Source organism: Macaca nemestrina, chromosome 2, assembly GCF_043159975.1.
Source record: "Macaca nemestrina isolate mMacNem1 chromosome 2, mMacNem.hap1, whole genome shotgun sequence".
Taxonomy (NCBI): Eukaryota; Metazoa; Chordata; class Mammalia; order Primates; family Cercopithecidae; genus Macaca; species Macaca nemestrina.
This window is the reverse complement of record NC_092126.1, coordinates 132,939,703-132,960,335: the sequence shown is the minus strand read 5'-3', so window position 1 is coordinate 132,960,335 and position 20,633 is coordinate 132,939,703. Positions and strand designations below refer to the sequence as shown.

The 20,633-nt window shown below is 41.5% G+C and overlaps 1 protein-coding gene and 1 pseudogene across 1 annotated transcript in view; one reads left to right on the top strand and one right to left on the bottom strand.

Moving 5' to 3' along the window:
* LOC105483959 (FERM domain containing 4B) overlaps window positions 1-20,633 on the top strand; it is a 364,588-nt gene that overhangs the window by 131,496 nt on the left and 212,459 nt on the right. The gene's annotated exons all lie outside the window — the stretch shown is intronic.
* On the bottom strand, window positions 9,588-10,566 carry LOC112427100 (small ribosomal subunit protein uS5-like; annotated as a pseudogene).

The following is a 20,633-nucleotide window of genomic DNA, read 5'->3' as shown; positions in this document are numbered from 1 at the left end:
TCTGACAAAGACTTTATAGCCTCTGTATAGCTGGCACCCCACATTTCTCTTCTAGGCTGTCGGACCAAGTTTTTAATCCCCTTCATTTCTGCCTGTTATTTTCAGGCATTGTCATAAGCCCTAAGGACACAGTTGTGATGAAGACAGTCAGGATCCCTGCTCTCCTGGTAGCCATACCTGAGTATAACAAGATCTCTTGCATCCTCTTTCTATTCCTGTGGAGTCTGGGGTTCTGAACCACCTGACTGTCAACCTTCTCAATGTCTTCTTGATTAGTGTTCTCATTCCAAGCTGCTCACATGAACTTGCTTTCTGTTTGTCTTGACCTACTTCATTTATGCCCAACTCCATCCAGTATCAAGCACAAAACTCACAGTTCTGCCTGGATTATTGACCTCTGGATACTTCAGTGTCTGAACCTAACCCATCAACTCCTTTAACCTCTCTAAGTTTCAGCTTTACTATAATAGAAGTAATAAACCATCATTCTCAGCAAACTATCGCAAGGACAAAAAAACAAACACCGCATGTTCTCACTCATAGTTGGGAATTGAACAATGAGAACACTTGGACACAGGAAGGGGAACATTACACACCGGGGCCTGTCGTGGGGTTGGGGGAGGGGGGAGGGATAGCATTAGGAGATATACCTAATTTAAATGACGCGTTAATGGGTGCAGCACACCAACATGGCACATGTATACATATGTAACAAACCTGCACGTTGTGCACATGTACCCTAGAACTTAAAGTATAATTAAAAAAGAAGTAATAATAATAATAATGATGTAAAATAGAGGTCATAATAATACTTTATTTCACAGGTCATTGTGAAAATGAAATGATTAATGGCTGTTTAATGAAAGCAAATCAACATAAAGTACCTGGTTATTATTTGATTCTTCCAACTCTAATAATCATATCTCAAAGCCAGAGTTACATTTTCTATCCTTAAAATTTAAGAAAGTAATGCTATGAAAGAATCCTCTGGATCAGAAAATCTGTGCATTTATTTAATTTTAATTTTTCTGAATTCTGTTATGGAGAGAAATCTCATGGGCAAAAATACACTAACACTGTATTTTCTGTTTGCACTTTTGCTCAAGAAAATCTAAAAGAAAACATTCTTAGGCTACCAGGCACCGTGGCTTAGGCTTGTAATCTCAGTGCTTTGGGAGGCTAAGACAAGAGGATCACTTGAAGCCAAGAGCTCAAGGCCAACCTGGGCAATATAATAAGACCTGTTTCTACAAAAAAAAAAAAAAATTTAAATAGCCAGGTGTGGTGTTGGATGCCTATAGTCCTAGCTACTTGAGAGGCTGAGGCAGGAAGATCGCTTGAGTCCAGGAGTTCAAGACTGTGAGCATAATTGCGCCACTGCACTCCAGAGCCCGGGTGACAGAGAGAACCTGTCTCTAAAATTAACAAAATAATATCTTAGGGATAAACATGTCTCTGATTCTGGTGAGAATAAAATGTGTGGCCAGGCGCAGTGGCTCATGCCTGTAATCCCAGCACTTTGGGAGGCCGAGGCGGGTGGATCACCTGAGCTCGGGAGTTTGAGGCCAGCCTGACCAACATCGAGAAACCCCGTCTCTACTAAAAACACAAAAATTAGCCAGACGTGGTGCTGCATGCCTGTAATCCCAGCTATTTGGGAGGCTGAGGCAGGAGAATCGCTTGAACACAAGAGGCAGAGGTTGCGGTGAGCCGAGATCGCGCCATTGCACTCCAGCCTGGGCAACAATAGCGAAACTCCATGTCAACCCAAATGTCCATCAATGACAGACTGGATTAAGAAAATGTGGCACATATACACCATGGAATACTATGCAGCCATAAAAAAGGATGAGTTCGTGTCCTTTGTAGGGACATGGATACAGCTGGAAACCATCATTCTCAGCAAACTATCACAAGAACAGAAAACCAAACACTGCATGTTCTCACTCATAGGTGGGAATTGAACAGTGAGATCACTTGGACACAGGAAGGGGAACATCACACACCAGGGCCTATTATGAAAAGAGGGGAGGGGGGAGAGAGAGCATTAGGAGATATACCTAATGTAAATGATGAGTTAATGGGTGCAGCACACCAACATGGCACATGTATACATATGTAACAAACCTGCATGTTGTGCACATGTACCCTAGAACTTAACGTATAATAATAAAATAAATAAATAAATAAAAGAATAAAATGTGCAAAGAGAAACCTGTGTGTGTGTGTGTGTGTGTGTGTGTGTGTGTGTGTGTGTGCGCGCGCGCACGCGCTGGGGTAGGGGGAGTGCTTATGCACACTTTTGGAATAGAGATAGAGAATGCTGTACTATACTTCATAAGTGGAGTACACTTGAACTTGTAAGGTTCAGATGTCCATATGCCTCTTTTATTTTTCAAGCTGATGGCATTAGGAGTATATTTAAGCTTTCTATACTTCCAAAACCTGTCCTGCCTGTATCTCCCCTCTGTGAAGGTTTCTATGACTGTTTGAATAGTGCTGACATTTCATAGTCTCAGAAGTTAGTAGCAACGGCAGGAATGGGGTTAGCTTCCTCACTCATTTCTCGGGGAAGTGTTCCTTCCTTCCTTACTGAGATTTTCCTATCACTGAGCCCTGTTGTTTTCCTAGCAGAGGGCCTCTGTTAGAATTCTATGTTACATGGCATTCCTTGTATCTACCATTAGTTGGATCCCTTGGTTAATGACAATAACTGCCCAGTTGAGCCAGTTTTAAAATGGGGATAGTGAGAATACTTCTGAGTTGTTGAGGACACTAACATGGCTTGGTGGGTGTGAAACCCCCTGAGTCAGTGCCTGCACATAGCTTCTTTTCTGAGGAATATCAGGAAGGAATGATTTTTTTTCTTTTCTGAGGAATATTTGGGTGTTCATTAGAAGCCCCTGAATCCTTGCTAAGTTTCAAAGCACCTCTGTGATCCAGGCAGTTCTTACAAATGAAGTGGAGGGGATCTGATTTAGCCTTTGTGTTTTATTAGTGTGGACACAGACCCAATATCTTCAGGATCCTCCAAACATCTAGCTACTGCTGGCATATCCTCCTGGATGTTCCAGATATGAAAATGTCGTTTCTCTTCTCTGTCGTATTCTGTATTTGAATGATTAGTGCCGTAATACCAAAAGTCCGGGGCTATGCTTCCTTTAAACAAAATAAGCCTCTGGGGTCTTTTTCAATCACTCTCCATACAGTGATTTTCATATGTATATCTCATTGATTCCTGATTATTTTTGATTTACTGTCTGTCATGTGCAATCTGACTAATGTATTGAGGTCAATTGTAGTACTGTCTCCTGACGCCAATAATTCTCACCTACTCTCGTGTCATACTGTCTATAATCTGGGTTGCTTATTTAGCTGTTTGGTATCCAGGAGATCTAGAGGCAATGGGAAATTCATTTTGTACATCTTATGTTTGATATTTGGTTCAGTTCAGCCCTACATATATGAATTATGCATCTCCTATATCTGAGATACTGTGTTAGGTTTTGGGATACAAAGATAAACAAAACATCCTCCCCTTGTCAAAGCTTTTGGTTCAATGTAAAGGATATCATTAAAGATCTCCTAAAGTAACAGAGAACCCACACATTAATTGGGTTAATAAGGTAATATGGAAAGAGATTATTTCACATGTCTTAAGGGAATCTATTATCTTAAGATATCCTGAGGTAGGGCAGCTCACACACAATACTTGAAGGTTCCAATTTCTCATCTTGGTAATTGCCTTGTTTAAATCAACTCTCTGTATTGGCTTCATCCTCATGGTGGCAACAAGATGGCTCAACCAGAGTTATGCTAGGTTTCCCAGAAGCCCCCTCAGTAGGTATCCCCTTTGGTCTTAATGGACAAAACTGATCATATGCCCTTTCCTAAACCAATCACTTGGCAGGGAGGATGGGATTACCATACCTGCCCTAGGCCTGTCCTTTTGGGTACAGCGGATATTGGATAATCACCCATGACTGCAACAGTTGGGCAGACATGAGAAATAGGAAACTCACTGCAGTTGTGGTATTAATATATGTTGAGACAGGAGGCTGTATAAGATCCCAGAAGAATTGCCTATGCACAGGCTACTGCATTTAATCATTTATTATGGAAAACATTTTTTTTTTACTAAACTAAAAGTTTTTCTGAGGTCTATATAGATTACAGTGGTTGTATCTCCTCTTCTTGACCACTGTGCTTCTTACACTGAGATATTTGCGCTCTTGGCCAGGAAGGGTGGCTAATGCTTTGTAGTCTCAGCACTTTGGGAGGCTGAGGCGGGCAGATCACTTGAGTCCAGGAGTTTGAGACCAGCTTGGGCAACATGGCGAAACCCCATCTCTACAAAAAAATATAAAAATTTCTGGGTGTGGTGGTGCCCACATGTGCACCAGCTAATCAGGAGGCCGAAGTTGGAGAATCACTTGGGCCCAGGAGATCAAAGCTGTGGTGAGCAGTGATGGCACCACTGTACTCCAGCCCAGGTAACAGAGTGAGACCTTGACTCAGAAAAGAAAGAGAGGAAGAGAGATACACTCTTCTCCCGAGAGATGTCCTGAGAGATTATAGGAAACCCAAAATAAACATGGCACATCTTCCTGGAACAACAGTTTTACTGATTGAATTTTTAGAAAGAAAACCAAAGATACATTATGAAGAAGAAGAAAAAATCTTCAGGAGTCTTTTTTTTTTTTTTTTTTGAGACAGAGTCTCACTCAGTCGCCCAGACTGGAGTGCAGTGGCCGGATCTCAGCTCACTGCAAGCTCCGCCTCCCAGGTTTACTTCATTCTCCTGCCTCAGCCTCCCGAGTAGCTGGGACTACAGGCGCCCGCCACCACGCCCAGCTAGTTTTTTGTATTTTTAGTAGAGACGGGGTTTCACCATGTTAGCCAGGATGGTCTCGATCTCCTGCCCTCATGATCCACTCGTCTCGGCCTCCCAAAGTGCTGGGATTACAGGCTTGAGTGCTCCGTGCCCGGCGTCTTCAGGAATCTTTAAGATAAAATCGGCAAATTCAATTTCTGATTGCTAAAATTGCTTTGGGACAACCCCCTGACCCCTGATACCCTTCCTCTGTACCATGCAGTTTACTTGGATGGAATAGTTGAAGAGGCTCTGCCTCCATATATTTCCATTGCTATAGAAGGAAATTAATTTGGATGTTCTACTTTCATCACAACCATATTTCAGTGATTGTGGGTTTTAGAAATTCTTCTTCAGCCTGAACATAATCTGTTGTTTATGTAGCTGTGCTTTATGATGTAAACATGATGTTTGCATTTTATATATTTCTATGCTGCATATCTTAAATTATTTATTGTAATTATTTATCTTCTCTAAAACCATAGAGTAGTGTGTATGGAAAAGGGCATTCAAAATGGAAGTAAAGAATGCCGGTAACCATTGACATTCTCTGTACTCCTGTAGTTAATCAGTTAACAGACTTAAGTATTCTATTTTAGAAATAGAAACAGGGAACAAATCCACAAGGCAAATAAGTCCACATCATCTTATCCTGCTCTTAGCATAACTCAGTGTAATAGAAGCAGAGCTAGTTTCTGAGTGCCCCAAAGCACTCTTGAAATGGGTTTTAGAGAACTAAGCCACTTAGGAGGACCAAATATGTCTCAGATAATCCTTGCTCCTACTGTCAAGATTTATTTGAATCAGGGCAAATTAACAGTAAGGTAGGTCATTAAGAGTAAGGTAGGTCACATCCAGAGACCTTGCCCACCACCTTCTTTCTCAGTAGACAGAAATGTCTTACACTAAAGCCATCTTGGATTGCCTTCCTGGGTCTCAACCATTGCACTCCAGTGGTGTTTGTCTTGTTTGTTTTTTCATCCAGTAGTTAGTTTTAACCCACTACCAGCCTCAGGTTTCTCCAGGCTTCTTCCCTGGAAAATGCTTCAATACCTAAGGAGTAGTTTCTAGCCTTATTATTCTTGGCTTTCAATCAATTCTAAATTTTCTCCTAAATGGTACACTATTTTTTTCTTAAGAGACAGGGTCTCACTCTGTTGCCCAGGCTGGAGTGCGGTGGAATGGTCATAGCTCATAGCTCACTGCAACTTCAAACTCCTGGATTCAAACCCAGCTTATCAAGTAGCTAGGACTATAGTCATGAGCCACCACACCCAACTAATTTTTTTTTTTTTTTTTTTTTTTTGGTGAAGACAGCATCTAACTATGTTGCCATGCTGGTCTCAAACTCCTGGCCTCAAGTGATCCTCCCGTGTCAGACTCCCAATGTGCTGGGATTACAGGTGTTAGCCACCATGCCCAGCCTCAATTTTTTTAAACAAGGAAAGACATAGCTTTTACATTTCCATCTGCTCAATTAACAGGTTTATTGAGTACTTAATATGAGCCAGGTATTGTATTAGATTGGGGCAAAAGTAATTAACAACTGAGCTCATTACTTTCAGTGGCAAAAACTGCAATTACTTTTGCACCAACCTAATACTAAGCAATGACAATATAAGGGTCACAAGACAGGCATGGTCCCTGCACCCATGGAGCTTATAGTCTGGTGTCAGAATCAAACCTTAGCAGGTAATTTTACATATGGTGGATGTAATGAGAAGGGAAGTTAAGCAGCAGCGATGGGGCACTCACCTGCTTTGAGGGATCAACATTAAAGCTAAGGCTTGAAAGATAAATGGGAGTTCACTGGATTCAGTCTCACGATGGAGAAGAGTGTTGAGGACTTAAAGAACCACAAATATAAAGAGCCTGAGGCAAAAGCATTAGAACCCAAAAGAAGACCAGTATGGCCCTCTGTAATGAGGCAAAACATAAAACAGGAACAGAGACAAAAGTTCTGCAGAGTGACAGAGCAATCCTTACAATCAGATCTCATAATGTGACTTATTACTGATTTAACCATCATTTTCTCTGAACGAGTTAAGACTTCTCCCCAGATGGCACGAACGTAGAGATGTGGGGATACAAATGGAGAGAGTGGCCTCGGATTGCCTGTTGAAGCAGTTCTTGTTCTGAAGGACACAAGAGTGAATGAAATGGAAGGGCCACATTTCACCTGGGGACACCCATTCTCAGGTTTCTCAGAAGATTAAAATCCTAAAGTTTTCTGCAGTGGAAACTGGACCACAAACAAGCTTCCACAAAGCTGTGGGGAGCACAATGAGCGAGGTACCAAATAGGAACCCCTTTGACAATGGATGCAACCAATTTCATTTGCTGTATAAACAATTCATGTGAATTGAGGACAGCTCAGGTGGAAAACAATTCAACAATCATTGCATTTAGGCTTCTTACCTTAAGATTTATTTGTTCCAAGTAATTTTTTTTCTTTCCTTAAATCCAATTTTACCATAGTGCCTTGAATGACTTCTGTAGAAATACTGGAATTCTGATTATACTGTGCAGCCTTTTGCTGTCATTGTATTGCCATTTCTTTACTCTTTTAAAATAACTTTTATATATAAGTTATAGTATGCGGTATATGTTTGGATATCATAGACTATGTCAGGATGGATATACAAGAAACTAGGAACAGTGGTATCTTTGGGCAGGGGAAAAGGGCAGAATGGCCACTTGGTTGCATAACACTTTCGTGTGGTTAAGATGAAAAGGACTTTTTTTCTCAAAGCCACAAGTTACGGCTTATCCAGCAGATCCCTGGCTAGATTACAGCCCCCACTCACTGCCTTAGCCAGGGGCCATTGTGCAGCGACGTCTTGGACAATCTTACATGGCAGCCCTGGAAATGAGGAACTGAGGAACAAGGATGTGAGGGAGGCTTACATTTCATTGCTGAATAAGCTTTTGTATGATTGCATGTGCATTTCCAATTAGAAATCAAAAAGTAGTATGTGCAAAATTACGACTAGATAAGAGCAATGCGTTCTGGTGTTCTATAGCACTGTAGGGTGACTGCAATTAATAATAATATATAGTTTCAATCATCTCAAAGGAGGATATTGAATATTCCCAGCACAAAGAAATGACAAATGTTTTACATGATGGATATGCTAATCACCCTCATCTGATCACTACACATTATAAGTATTGAAACATCACTGTGTATCCCATAAATATGTGATGATTGTGTCAATTAAAAAATAAAACAAAAGCATAAAGAAGTAATATGTGCTAATATAGAAAAACAGAAAGAAAAACTTCCTCCACCACAATAAATTAAAATCATCCAATGATCAGAACTCAGAAATCAGTACTGTCAATAAATTTTTAGTGTATTTTCCTCTAGGTTTTTTCCCCTTACATGTACGCACTTAGTTTTATAACTGAGCTCATGTACAGTATTTTTTCTGCTCTGATTTTTACCTTGTTTTATGTAACAGCATTTTTTTCCAAATCAAGAGAAATTTGAACACCTTCTTTCTGAAGATATAAGTATTACACACTCATTGTAGAATATTCAGCAAATACAGGTACAAGTTAAGATGTTTTCTGTGGTTTTACCTCTTTTTTTTTCTGGTAACAGCTTTATTGGGATATAATTCACATGCCATGCAGTTCACCTATGTAAAATGTACAATGCAATGGATTTCTATGTATTTACAGAGTTGTGCAACCGTTACTATAATCTAACTTTAGAACATTTTCATTATCCCCCCAAAAATCCCTGTATTAATTAGCAGTCATTCCCCATTTCTCCCTAATTCCCTCAGCCCTAGGCAACTACTAATCTAATTTCTATCTATACAGATTTGCCTAATCTAGACATTTCATATAAATGGGATCAATACTATATGTGGCCCTTTATGATTGGCTTCTTTCACTTAACAGTATTTTTGAGATTCATCCATGTCTTGGCATAGATTTCATTTCTTTTTTTAAAGTTATCTATTTTTTTGTCAATTGCTTATTTCATTATTAATCGATTGATTTTTATTCACATACCATAAATTCACCCTTTTAAAGTGTACAATTCACTGTTTTTTAGTATAATCACAAAGTTGCACAACTATCCCCACTATCTAATGTCAGATCATTTCATCACCCCAAAAAGAAATTTCATACCCATTAATACTCATTCCCTGTTCACTCCACCTCACCCCCCAACTCCCTGGCAACCACTAACTTATTTTCTGTCTCTATGGATATGTGACTTTTTTGTTTGGCCTCTTTTACTTAACATAATGTTTTCAGTATTCATCCATGTTGTAGTATGTACCAGTATTTCATTCCTTTTTATGGCTGAGTAGTATTCCATCGTATACATATACTACATTCTGTATATCCACTCATCAAGTGATGGACACTTGAGTTGTTTCTCCTTTTTAGCTATTATGAAGAATGCTTCTGTGAACATTCATGTCCAAATTTGTGTGTGTGAACAAGTGTTTTCAATTCCCTTGAGTATATACCTCACTCCTTTTTATTGCTGACTAATATTCCATTATATGGATATGTCACATTTTTAAAATCTGTTCATCAGCTGATAAACATATGGATAGTTCCCACCATTTGGCTATTATGAATAATGCTACCGTGAACATTTGTGTACAGGTTTTTAAAAATGCATGTTTTCACTTTTGTGGTGCATATACTTAGGAATGGAATTGCTGGATCATATGATTTTTTTTTTTTCAGGCTTAATTCTCTTTATTTTTCTTGTATAAAAACCCTATGTTGTAGCCACAGCTGGAGCCTGGGTCCGCTGCACGGAGACTCTGGTGTGGGTCTTGACAAGGTGGTCAGTGAATTCCTGATAGGGAGACGGTAAATACAGTCTCCTTCCAGAGGTCAGGGGTCAGGTAGCTGTATGTCTTAGAGATGGCATCAAAGGTGGCCTTGGCGAAGTTGCCCAGGGTGGCAGTACAGCCCCGGACTGAGGTGTAGCAGTCATCGATACCAGCCATCATGAGCAGCTTCTTGGGCACAGGCGCTGAGACGATGCCAGTGCCCCTGGGTGCAGGGATGAGGCGCACCAGCACAGAGCCGCAGCGGCCTGTCACCTTGCAAGGGATGGTGTGGGGCTTGCCGATCTTGTTCCCCCAGTAGCCTCTGCGCAGGGGGACAATGGAGAGTTTAGCCAGGATGATGACCCCACGAATGGTGGTGGCCACCTCCTTGGAGCACTTAACACCCAGGCCGACGTGGTCATTGTAGTCACCGATAGCAACAAACGCCTTGAACCTGGTGCGCTGGCCAGCACCGGTCTGCTTCTGCACCGGCATAATCTTCAAAACCTCGTCCTTGAGAGAGGCCCCCAAGAAAAAGTCAATGATCTCAGATTCCTTAATGGGCAGGGAGAAGAGGTAGATCTCCCTCAGGGACTTGATCTTCATGTCCTTGACCAAGTGGCCCAGCTTGGTGATGGGCATCTCCCTCAGGGACTTGATCTTCATGTCCTTGACCAAGTGGCCCAGCTTGGTGATGGGCATCCACTCCTTATCCTCGGCCTTGCCTCCGCAAGCTCCGCGGCCTCGGCCCCGGCCCCGTCCACCGCCGCGACCCCGGCGCCGGATGCCACTGCGGAAACCTCCACGGAAGCCACCGCGGTTCCCCATCCCAGGGCCATCAGGGCCTCCGGGCCCCCCCGCTGCACCGGCGTCATCCACCATTTGGTGTTTTCTCGGAGAAGAAGCGGTAATTCTATTTTTAACTTTTTGAGGAACTCCAGTCTTTTTCACAGTGACTATACCAATTTACATTCCCACTAGTAATGTATGAAGATGGCAATTCCTCCACATTTTTGCCAACATTTGTTATTATCCTTCTTTCTAATTATAGCCTTTCTAATGGGTGTGAAGTAGTATATCATTGTGGTTTTGATTTGCATTTCTTCAATGACTAATTAATAATGTTCAGCATCTTTTCATATGCTGACAAAATTCTTGTGATGTTTCTTCTCTTCAGAGAGGGATATGTTTTCTATAACTCTTTTTTTTTTTTTTTTTTTTTTAATGAGACAGAGTCTCATTCTGTCACCCAGGCTAAAGTGCAGTGATGCCATCACAGCTCACCACAACCTCCTCCTCTTGGATTCAAACGATTTTCCTGCCTTACCCTGCCAAGTAGTTGGGATTACAGGTGCGTACCACCATGCCTGGCTAAATTTTGTATTTTTAAGGGAGAAGGGGTTTCGCCATGTTGGCCAGGCTGGTCTCGAACTCCTGACCTCAAGCAATCCACCCACCTTGGCCTCCCAGAGTGCTGGGATTACAGGCATGAGCCACCACACCCAGCCCCTGTTTTCTATAACTCTTTGGAAAGCTTCACTTCATATCTTATTGCCAGAGTCGGGTGTTATGCCTTCCCTTAGATCAATAGTTCATACCAGCAACATAGAAAAAGGACACTGGCAAAATAAGATTATTTGAAAAAGAGGGGAATAGGTGGTGGACAGACAACCAACATTTTCTGCCAAAATATATAAACATACAAAGAATAAACCAAAATTATCTATAAACCCACCAGACTGAGATAATAATGGAACTGTTTTAGGGTGAGGAAGTCTACCTTAAATTTCTCTGGTGCTAGTCCCTTCAGAAGTAAAACCCGTCTTTTCTTTCTGTATTATTGACTCAAGACAACATCATGCAGTTCTTCTCTTCTTTCCTGTCAAATACTGCCTAAAGCTCCCTGAACACTTAGTCTGAGGAATACACAACTATTTTCTCCACTGTATAAAATAGCCATAGGTTTCCAGGCTTGTAGTATGCTGCTTCCTGCTGCCTGCTCTTCTTGTATACAATTCATTTAGTAGTTGAGAACAGTATGTTCCTATCCTAAAAAAAAGTTAATTTTAGGATAGCAAGATACAAGAAATACTTTCATGTCCCTTTTTTGGGATGCTAGACTTTTCCTTTCTGTTCTTTTGCTCTGACTGCTAAGGGCCAAATAGTTGAAATTCCTAGCAATAATCCTACCAAATTTTCTGTATTTTTAGCAATAATGGAAAAATAGTTTATTTTTATAACCTATTGCTCATATTTGTTTGATGGTCAGAGTATACCCGGCCTTGAGATATTTTAATACTTTGCAAGCCACTGTTATTGGTAATTTCTGTTTCTCAATGTATTGCAGTTGTCTACTATGTACACCTACATAGTATGGTTGATCTTTGGAGAATAAAGATTTTGCATGTATCTTTTTGTTTTCCTTCTGTCACTTACTGTATAGGAGTGAAGAGCCATTGAATTTCAAGTAACTGCTCTTTTTTCTACCATAAAAAAAATTACTGTTCATTATAGATTTTCTTTTTTTCTCATAGCTTTATTCTTTTTTTAAAAAAAGTTTACTTTAAGTTCTTGGACATATATGCAGAACGTGCAGGTTTGTTAACATAGGTATTTATGTGCCATGGTGGTTTGCTGCACCTATCAACCCGTCATCTGGGTTTTAAGCCCTGCATACATTAGGTATGTCCTAATGCTCTCCGTCCCCTTACCCTCCACCCCCTGACAAGCCCCGGTGTATGATGTTCTCCTCCCTGTGTCCAGGTGTTCTCATTGTTCAACTCCCACTTATGAGTGAGAACATGCGATGTTTGGTTTTCTGTTTCTGTGTTAGTTTGCTGAGAATGATGGCTTCCAGCTTCATCTATGTCCGTGTGAAGAACATGGACTCATTCTTTTTAATGGCTGCATAGTATTCCATGGTGTATATCTGCCACAATTTCTTTATCCAGTCTATCATTGATGGGCATTTGAGTTGATCCCAAATCTTTTCTGTGTGAATCATGCTGCAATAAACATATGTGTGCATGTGTCTTTATAGTAGAATGATTTATAATCCTTTGGGTATATACCCTGTATTGGGATTGCTGGGTCAAATGGTATTTCTGGTTCTAGATCCTTGAGGAATCTCCACACCGTCTTCCACAATAGTTGAACTAATTTACATTCCCACCAACAGTTTAAAAGCCTTCCTCTTCCTCCACAGCCTCACCAGCATCTGTTATTTCCTGACTTTTTAGATCATTGTTTTATTCTTAATTAAATTGGGTAAACCCAAAGGATGGACTTTTTGTCATGTTCAGTTCCTAGAGTAGTGAAACACATCCTAGAACCATTCATGCCCACTGTGGACTGATAGTTTTGTCCTCCCAAGATCCATATTTGATACATACACCAATGTGATGGAATTTGGTGGAGCTTTGGGGAGGTAATTGGGCTTGAATAAAGCCATGGGACTGGGAGTCCCTATGGTAGGATTGGTGGCTTTATAAGGGGCTGAAAAGACCAGAACTCTGTCTTGGGAGAAAACAGCCACCTCCAAACCAGGAAGAGGGCTGTTACCGAAAACCAATTGGCCAGCACCTTGATCCTGTACTTCCCAGCTCCAGAGCTGGGAAGTGAGAAATAAATTTCTGTTGTTTAGACCACTCAGTCCTGTGGGACTTTTGTTATAGCATCCTGAACTGTCTAAGACAATACCTTATAAATTTTAGTCTGAGGCCCAAATCAAATTGTAAAAACAAAAGAAATTCATTCTTTTATCTTTTAATTAAAGTAAAAGGACTGAAAAATTAGCAACTACACCATTTTAAAAATGCCATCATAAATGCTTTTCCCACTGACCTTTAGCAAATCATCCTGCTTCTCTGTACCTCAGTTTCTTTATCCATGAAATGGGGCAAAATAGCTTTCTCCTACTTGTTCTTGGGAAAATATATATTGTGAGAATCAACTGATGATATAAGCGAAGCTGCCTTTATTTATTCAGAAAAAATAATGGTGTTATATAGACCGATTTATGACTATTTTATTTTTGTCATTGTTGAAGTACATGTAGGTTAAGTATACTTAATAAGTATAGAAAAAATGGTGCTATATAGACCAATTTATAACTTTTTTATTTTTGTCATTGTTGAAGTACATGTAGGTTAAGTATAAATAAAAGGTGACAAATTCTGGAAGTGGGAGGTCAGTCACAAGACTGATACCATTTCTCCCTTAAAGAAGGCGGTTGGCCATTTCCCTCCGGTCCACTGGGCTTCCCTGGAACCATCCTCCCATTTGGATGCTTTTACATCTAGACAGATAACTTCTAAAATTTGATCTGGCAGGAATTTCCAATGTCTGTTCAGTGGATTAACTAGTAAAAATGGGTACAACACAAAGTCTCACAACATGCTGCTTTTTTTTTTTTTTTTTTTTTTGTACTTCTTCAGACAATATAGATCGCATCCCTCCTCTTTTCTTTGAGCAAGGAGACTTTAATTTGATAAAATAACCGAAGAGGGAGATGAGAAAGTTTTGCTGTACTTCCCCCTCCTCCACCCCCGATGAGTGAAATGAGTTTGCTGAAGCCAAAGAATAGATGCTGAATAGGTGCCTTAGTGGTGGATATTATTTTGCTTGTAGGGTTTTTAGCCCTTTGTGATGCCAAAAAGCCATTCATAGTCATGAAGGCAGCCGCAGAAAGTTAAGCAGCCTGCCGATCAGCCTTGGGCTATGAGATGGACAGTGGCTACTTCCTCCAATTCAGGCTTCCACCACCTCTGCGTGTTTCCTTCCATCTCCTCCTGCTTGAGGCCGAGACTGAAGGATGTCCCTTAATCTCTTAGTCAAAGGGAAAGATGAAAGAAAGCAGGAGGCCAGTCACCTAGCGTCTGGCTTGAGTGGCACTGAAACAGAACTTGTGCCTCTCGGCCTCCTACCTCCTGTTTGGAATGGGATGTAGAGGGACATGAGGCATTCAGAGCCCCACCCCCTGAGTGAGGAGACTGCCACTGCATAGTTGGGGAGCCCTCCCAGAGGCCACAAGAGAAGCTTGCTTTGAGGGTGGCACTTTTGCCCACCAACCTCTTACCCCATTCTGCGTGTGAGGCCCCACAGTTCCCAAGGACTGAGGAACAGGAACACTCCTTCAGCTTAGTGTTATGTAGATATTCCCACAGCCCTGCCTCAAGCTCTTTCTTTGTACCCTAGAACTCTGCAGCAGCCTCCCTGCCGGGTTTTCCTGGTCCCCTAACCGTCAAGCATCCCGCTTGCGCCTTTCCCTTATGTTCTACAAATATGGGATCCTTCTTGCCACAAGCATTGTCTTCAAGGTTCCCTGTGCCTTTGATTGCTATCATGTACCCCCATTATCACCTGGCTCTCCTGTACTCAGCCTTCAGGTCTCTGCTGAAAGTCACGTGCTCAGGGAGGCATCCCTTAATCCCCCCATCCTCACTCACTTGTCTCTATTAGAACCCCTGTGGCAGTGCCCGCTCCTCTACATTTCTTGTTCAGATTCCTCTTCTGACTTCCCCACTCTCCTCTCGGACTCGCTTAGACCGAGATCATCTCAGTCTTGTCAGTATTCTGAGTGCTTAGTTCCCTGCCTGATGCATAGTGCGAACTCAATACATAATTTTCTAATGAACAAGACTGTGTTTTGGGAATGGATGAACCACTTTCTGTATTCACTGTTAAGACAAATAGTCATTTATTGGTCAGTTCAATAAACATTTATTGATTGCCTGCTATGTGCCAGCCACTGGGGAAACAAATATGAATAAGGCCCTTTCCCAGCTTGCACCAGTGGTTTCTGAATGAGGGCAGCTACTACCCCACCCAGCAGTATTTAGAAATGTGTGAAGGTGCTTTCTGTTGTGGTGGTCCTAATGACTGGGGCACTACTGCATTTAGCAGGCAGAGCCCAAGGTCACTAAATGCCTTCCAGTGCATGGGATACTCCTGCACAAGGAGGAGCCATCCCAGCCAGCCTTGCTTCCACTTCACATCACAGTGGTTCCTCACATAGCTGACAGTCTAATAGAGAAAAGTGAACTGAGAGGAGCAATATCCTGTCGTGTGTACAGTCAGAGACTTTCATAACAGTGCATGGCCCAAAGGAGGCATCAGCATTCCACCTGGGATTAGTGTGGGGGGAGTTTTTTCTATAAACATGCCAAAGAAAGATTTCTTCTAGTACTATGGAGCCTCTGATTTAAATGAAATGATAATTCTTAGCAAACTGTCACAAGGACAGAAAACCAAACACTGCGTGTTCTCACTCATCGGTGGGAACTGAACGGTGGGAACTGAACAGTGAGAACACTTGGACACAAGGTGGGGAACATCACACACCGGGGCCTGTCATGGGGTAGGGAGAGGGGTAAGGGATAGCATTTGGAGATATACCTAATATAAATGACGAGTTAATGGGTGCAGCACACCAACATGGCACATGTATACATATGTAACAAACCTGCACGTTGTGCACATGTACCCTAGAACTTAAAATATAATAATTTTAAAAAAATAAAATAATAAATAAATAAATGAAATGATAAAACAAAAACTGAAGTACAAAAATATTAATAGTTCTTATGATAGTTATTCTCCCTTTGGATGATAAGTATCTAAAAATCGTAAGTGAAAATCATAGGAAACGTCATTCCGGTTATTTCTCAAAAGACTTTGAATTCATTATACTCAAAATTGTGACTGTGTAAAAAAAAAAACTAACAAACAAAAAACCATTATACAGTGATTGCTTCATTTCTTTTGCCTTTTGGAAATAAAATAACAAGAGGGAAGACTGTTTCTCCACAACTGGTCATGTGAGAGGAAGAACAGGGTGTTGCATTTATTTTATTTTATTTTTTATTTATTTTTGAGACAGAGTCTCGCTCTGTTGCCCAGGCTGGAGTGCAGTGGTGCGATCTCAGCTCATTGCAACCTCCACCTTCCAGGCTCAAACGGTTCTTCCACCTCAGCCTCCTAAGCAGCTGGGACTACAGGTGCACGCCACTACTCCCGGCTAATTTTTGTTACTTTTAGTAGAGATTGGTTTTGTCATGTTGGCCAGGTTGTTCTCAAACTCCTGACCTCAAGTAATCTGCCAGTGTCAGCCTCCCAAAGTGCTGGGATTACAGGCATGAGCCACCGTGCCTGGCCAGGCTGTAGCACTTAATTAGATCAGGGTTCCTTGACCTCTGCACCAGGGACACTTTAGGCAGGAGAGTCCTTTGCTGTGGGGGCTCTCCAGTGCATTATATAATGTTTAGCAGTATCCCTGGCCTCTACCTGCTGGATGCCAGTAGCACCTCCCAGTTGTGACAACTAAAAATGTCTTCTGACATTGCCAAATGTCCCAGCATGAGAGGGAGGTACAAAATTGTCCCCTGTTTGAGAACCATTGAACTAGACCTTGTTTTCATTCACTTCAAGCCCTATGTTGGATGTCCATGATCTGTCAGTTTACCCACACTGGTTTTTCAGTTGTGCAGAGAGTACAGCTGAAAAATGACCACAGACATTAGTTGGGCTCTGTGTTTTTGCCAGGCAGAGCGGACCACTGGAAGCTGCCATTTCACTAACTTGCTCTTTCTTCCTAGAGACAGGGGTTGGAATTTGTCCTATCTTCTTGGCTTTCATGCTCTTCTTCCTGCCGATTCCTCAAAGGGGAACCTACAGGAGCCTCAGGCATAATGACAATTTCTCTTTTATGGCAGCACAATTCCCAGGTGTATGAGTAATGCTGTCACCCGAAGCATCTTCTTAAGCCTCCAGAGAGAGCTGCAGAAAATTACAGTGTATTGCTGGGAACTCTGTGCTGAGGAGGAAAGAAAATCCTCTTCTTAAAAAAGAGAAAGAAAAAGCAAGACAATGTTGAAGCTAGCTTGATTTACCTCCTTTTCCACAGAAAATTTTAGACCAGCTTCAACGGCGTGTGTCTGGGATCTGGTTAGTCCCATGTGGCTAGTCCGTTTTAAGGATGATGCCATACTTGGGTAGCACTTTTCTCCACTTCTGCACATCTGGGTTCAGTTGCCACCCACTGCAGTCCCTGGAGTGGAGGAAGTTGCACTTCCTTCCCTCTAAAATCACTCAGTCTTGACCTTCGAACTTCTTCTACAAAAGAGGAAAGCCATTTGGATAAGAAAAAAAGCATCAATGTTTATGTCAGTGGGAATAAGATGTCTTCTCCTGTCTTGCACCCAGCTTTTCTGAGTCCACAGGGGAAGTTGCCTCTGGTGGGGAAGATCAAGCTCAAAAAGATTTTTGGGAACTTGAAAGAGCAACAGAACTGCTCCCTGAAAACAAGTTGCCACCAACTTTCACCTTCAGCAAACAGAAAGTCATAGGAAAGCACATGCAGGTAACTAGTTGAAATTTAAAAACACATTTTATAATAAGTACACATGGACATAGAGAGCGGACTAAGAAGGCTTGGCGCAGTGGCTCATGCCTGTAATCCCAGCACTTTGGTAGGCCGAGGTGGGCGGATCACGAGGTCAGGAGTTCGAGACCAGCTGGCCAACATGCTGAAACCCCGTCTTTACTAAAAGTACAAAAATTAGCCTGGCATGGTGTTGTGCACTTGTAATCTCAGCTACTCAGGAGACTGAAGCAGGAAAATCTCTTGACCCCGGGAGGCGGAGATTGCGGTGTGCTGAGATGGCACCACTGCAGTCCAGCCTGGGTGACAAAGGGAGACCATGTCTCAAAAAAAAAAAAAAGTGGACTAAGAGACAATGGAGACTGGGAAGGGTCAGAAGGTGGGAGGGGATGAAGGATGAGAAATAACTTAAAGAATACAATGTACACTATTCTGTGATGGCTACACTCAAAGCCCAGACTTCGCCACTATGCAATATATCCATATAACAACACTGCACTTATACCCACTAAATCTATATTTTTAAAAACCCACATTTTACTTGTACTATTTTATCTGAGTACAAAAAATTGAAACAATTCTTGATTTGGGGGGTGATGGTGGTTGGTTTTCTTTGGATGCTTACCCTTCACCAGACACCATGCTAAAGACCTTATACAGAATATTTTACTTAATTTTCCCCAAACTTTTTGTAGTGAATACCGATAATATATTGTACACATGAGGACATTGAGATGTTGATTTAAGGAGCTTATTCAGGGCCTCACAGGTCCTGAGAAGCAGAAATCTGAAGTCAGGTGTGTCTCTTTTAGGAGATTTAGCTACTAATCACCATACTATCATATTGTAGTTCTCTAATTTTAGCATGAGTCAGAATTCTCCAGAGACCAAATGAAAGCTCTGATCACTCATCTCACCCCCCACAATTTCTGATTCTGGGGCTGCCTGAGAGCTTGCATCTCTCCACCTTCCCAGGTGATGCTAAAGCTACTGGTTCTCCAGTGACCACACTTTGAGAGCCCCTATTATACCACATCCTATCTTCTAAAAAATTGCCCTGACTTTGGAAACCTTGAATGAAAATGATGGAATTTGAAAGTGACTGCTGACATTAGACCTACACACAGATAGCCAACAGCCAGAGTATTTCTAGAGCCTCTCTTCTGAGAGGATGGTGTCATGAGACAGAGGTAATTGACCCTGTTGTAGGTTTTATTCTGGTATTCCCTTGGCTGCCCCACATTTCCAAGAACACAGTCGAACTGCATCGTTGAAAAAAAAAAAAAAATGTACCACGACCATTTCCTCATACTAATAGGCCATTTTTGAAGTTCGGTAGTTTTCCATTCAGCATGATGACATTTCTTTTTCAAACTGAGTTCATTTTCTTTTGATTCAGTAAAATCTATTCAGATTCATCATTACCATCATCTTGAAAAAAAAAAAACTCTCAATACTAATAGTGATGGCATATAGAGGAGATTTACTGTGAAGAAAGCTTTGCAAAGCTTGGGTCAAGTCTTGTGTCCTATTAACTAATTCAACAAAAACTCTTAGGCAATTTTATTAAAGAAACGAATGTCATTTAGAAGTTTTCTGATTATAGTCACTGAAAACAACAGGCACTTTGAGGACAGATTTTGTGTTCTTCGTCTTTTGACTGATTGAGTTTCACCTGAATTAAGATTCTGAAAGCACATTTGATACCTGAAATCAAGCTGATTTACTTCTCGATAATCTGTTCTGGAGTCTTCTGGGCTAGTTCAGGAGAAAAGCTTTGGTGCCTTACCTTTCCTTTTGGTGCCACTTAATAGCACAGATAACAACCCAGGTGTGAAACAGCCAAGAAAATACAGACAATTGACCTACAGATGGATTCAGGAAAAAACTCCATCCTGAAATTTGCTACAGCACTTTTGCTATGAGAAATCTTCATACATTCTAAGGGAAAATAGAGGCTGGCCACAGTGAGTCGTGCCTGTAATCCTAGCACTTTGGGAGGCTGAGGCTGGAAGACTGCTTGAGCCCAGGCATTTGAAACCAACCTGGGCAACATAGTGAGACCCCATCTCTAAAATAATAATAATAATAATAATAATGATAATAAACTTAGCCTGGCTTGGTGGTGCACACCTGTAGTCCCAGCTACTCAAGTGGCTGAGGTGGGAAGATGGATCACTTCACCCCAGGAGTTCAAGGCAGCAGTGAGCTGTGATTGAGTCACTGCTCTCCAGCCTGGGCAACAGACCTTGTCTCAAAAATAAATAAAGAAAAATAGAGACTGGTGGTAGGTGGTACTCTTTGAGCTCCCTTTTCCAAATGTTTCCAATAATCAGTATCAATTCCTGAGGGACAATTTAGAAAATAAATAAATAAATAAATAAGATTAATTATCTAGTGACTTCATGAGTGGTGGGACAGTTTCCTTTGGTTTTGAGTGGAGAATAAACTACCCACGCAGTTTGGTGCTGGCAGGTGAGGTTAGACATGTCCAGAGGCTGAATTTTCCAGAACTAAACCACCGATTCTCTTATGGGCTTCTGTTTCCCAGCAGTAGTAACAGGCAAGC